We start from the raw sequence: 3,293 nt of genomic DNA, 5'->3' as shown, positions 1-3,293 counted from the left end.
AGAAGGAGAAGAAGGAGAAGAAGAAGAAGAAGAAGAAGGGGGATATTATCGATTTAGGTTTTAAAGGAATTCTTTTTATTTTTATTATGATAAAGGGAAGAAAAGAATAAGAAGAGAAGGGGGATACTAAAAAAATACCCCTTAACAAGAATTCAACCCCATATATGCTTGAGTATCCCCAACTTTGGGTTCAAAATATCATCTAACATCAGAATTTGATCTGAAATCCTAAAAAATATAACATTTTTTCGTTTCGTATTCACAATGTTATCTTGACGTCCGATAAAACCGATCTAAAATTACAATAAAATAATTAATAACTTATTCAGAAGAAGAAGGGGGATATTATCGATTTAGGCTTTAAAGGAATTCTTTTTATTTGTATTATGATAAAGGGAAAAAAAGAATAAGAAGAGAAGGGGGATACTAAAAAAAATACCCCTTAGCCAGAATTCAACCCCATATATCCATTAGTATCCCCAACTTTGGGTTCAAAATATCATCTAACATCTGAATTTGATCTGAAATCCTAAAAAATATAACATTTTTTCATTTCGTATTCACAATGTTGTCTTGACATCCGATAAAATCGATCTAAAATTACAATAAAATAATTAATAACTTATTCAGATGTTGGAAAATATTTATTACATAATAATAAAATAATTATGATTTTTTTTAATATAGGATTTTAGCTAAATTTTCAAAAAGAATGAAAAATGAAATGTAATATATCACCTTTATAAATATAAATTACATAGTTTAATGTTTTTGTATAAAGTTTTGATAGAATAAAATTTTATATCTATTCTAGACCTAGCTCTCGAGCCTAGCATCTTGGGTCCAATCAATAGCCACAAATTTACCATAGTTCCCCTTATTAGTTGTTTTTTCTCATTTCTAACACCAGTACGAATATCAAAATGTGCAATTGCCAGAGGTTGGCTAGACCTTTTTTTAACATGGTAGTGAATCAACTAGTCAAGAAATATAAGCCCAACATTATGGCTCTGCTTGAGACTAATTAGTACTATCACTGAGCAAGTCACTGAGATTGAAAAAAGGCTAGTGTTAGAAATAGGAAATTATTGCACTTAGTTGATATGGTGGCTAAGGAAGCTAAATCCAAGGGATTTAAGTTCCCCTTTGTAGATGGTGGATTTTCGACAAAGAGTAAAATTGTAAAACCATCACTGTACATATTCCTGATCCAGCAATCAGATGAATATTGAGGCTCATGTCTTTCATTGAAGCATGAAAACTCATGCCGCAAGAGTCTCTGACTGAGTTTATTGTCTCTCAGAGCATACGTGAATATGCAGTCTCTCAACTGAGGAAACGATATATCTCATGAATACCGAGCAATTTCAGTAATCACTTTTATATAGAATCGAACGTTTGGACGTCTCCTAGACAGCTTGCCTGCTAGTATAGAGCATAACGTCTTCGGGATGTAACAATGTTTTCCCTGACTATATAAAAGACATGCATATAGAATGTTAATGATTGGACGGCTCCTAGACAGCTGGCCTGCTAGTTGTTTGAGGGTGAAAACGATTTCTGTTGATTTTGGTAATTTCGGGTGTGCAGGTGAGAAACGAGTTTAAACCCTAAACAATGTACTGCAAGGGAGTACTTTAGATTCGAGAGATCAATCTGTACAAATCCGGCCTAAACCAAGAAATGGCCATTTCAGACTTGCTTCGGTCACAAAGTGAAGGAGAAGGGTTGGTTTTGGGGAGGGAAGCGAAGAGAGTGTTGAGACCAGAACAGTTGATTCTGGAAGAGTAGTTGTTTCACGACTTGTATCAGAAAGTGGGAAGCTAACAGATGGAAAGCTAGAAAATATTTTCTGAGTGTTGTATGCTCCTGACCTGAACTTGTTGTTCGGTGGATATAGGTAATACCTATTTATAGAAGTCGAAGTGAAACGTACTCTGTTCTCATTAAGAAATGAAAACGGGTGAGTAAATGGGAGGAGGTGGTAACCGGTAACGCCTGGAATTGATGTTCCATAAAAGAAAGCGTTTCACCATTACTCCCTGTATTTACTAACCGCCTCATCCCTATGACACTTTCTTATAACGGGCGTAGTGTACGCCGCACGTTGTAAACCGCCAAACCAATACCCAATGAGCATCCCCCAGTTTGTGATATGCGTTGATGTCTCGAGTGTTTTCGTGGAAAACATGTAGCATGTTGTTGTCGTCTGGAAAGTCGAGATTGGGAAACTTGCCGGCTTGGTGACTGTCGATGGTCGAGATTTTGCATCTTAAGAGGAAAGGTAGCCGTTGATTAATTGCAACCATTCGTTTGGTAGACAGTGGCATGAAAGCATTCTCGGTATGGCTTTAATATGGCCTGGTTTAGGCGCGGCCAAAAGTTAGGGTTTTGGCTTTATTTAGACGCGACCAAACTAGGGCCAAAAGTTGCCATGCGTTAGCTGGTAACCTTGGACGGCTAAGATCTGCATCTTAGATGAAAAGGTGGTCGTTGATCATTGCAGGCCTTCGTTTTGGCATCCGCATAGGGAAGGCCGGTATGGCGTGGCGCGACAAGGTGGTTGGAATGTCATTGGCACGGTTTGGCGTGGCCAAAACTAGGGTTTGGGGCCAAAGGTTACCGTGCGTTGTTTGGAAACCTTGGACGGCCAGGATTTGCATCTAGGATTGAAGGGTGGTCGTTGATCGTCGCACGCCTTTGTTTTGGTAGCCGCATAGGGAAGGCTGGCATGGTATGGCGCGACAAGGTGGTTGGTGCCATTGGCACATGTGGCATGGCATGCCTTGGCGCGGTTTGGCGCGGACAAAACTAGGATTTTGGGCCAAAGGTTACCATGCGTTGTCTGGCGACCTTGGACGACTAGGATTTGCATCTAGGATTGAAGGGTGGCCGTTGATCGTCGCACGCCTACGTTTTAGTAGCCGCATAGTGAAGGGCAGCATGGTAGGGCCAAGGCAAATGGCGCGGACGGCTTGGCATAGTGGTGCCAAGGGTTTGGACGGCTTGGCATGGTGGGGTCAAGGAAGAATGGTGCAGACGACTTGGCATAGTGGGGCCAAGGAAGAATGGTGCGGATTGCTTGGCATAGTGGGGCCAAGGAAGAATGGTGCGGATGGCTTGGCATAGTGGGGCCAAGGGTTTGGACGGCTTGGCACGGTAGGGCCAAGGGTTTGGCATGCCATTGGCGCATGGTGTGGCCAGCATGGCTAGGGCCAAGGGTTTGGCATGCCATTGGCGCATGATGCGACCAGCATGGCTAGGGCCAAGGCAAGATGAGGTTGGCTTGGCAT

This window comes from Papaver somniferum, chromosome 7 (genome assembly GCF_003573695.1).
Source record: "Papaver somniferum cultivar HN1 chromosome 7, ASM357369v1, whole genome shotgun sequence".
In the NCBI taxonomy this organism is placed as follows: domain Eukaryota; kingdom Viridiplantae; phylum Streptophyta; class Magnoliopsida; order Ranunculales; family Papaveraceae; genus Papaver; species Papaver somniferum.
This window is presented reverse-complemented; position numbering follows the sequence as displayed.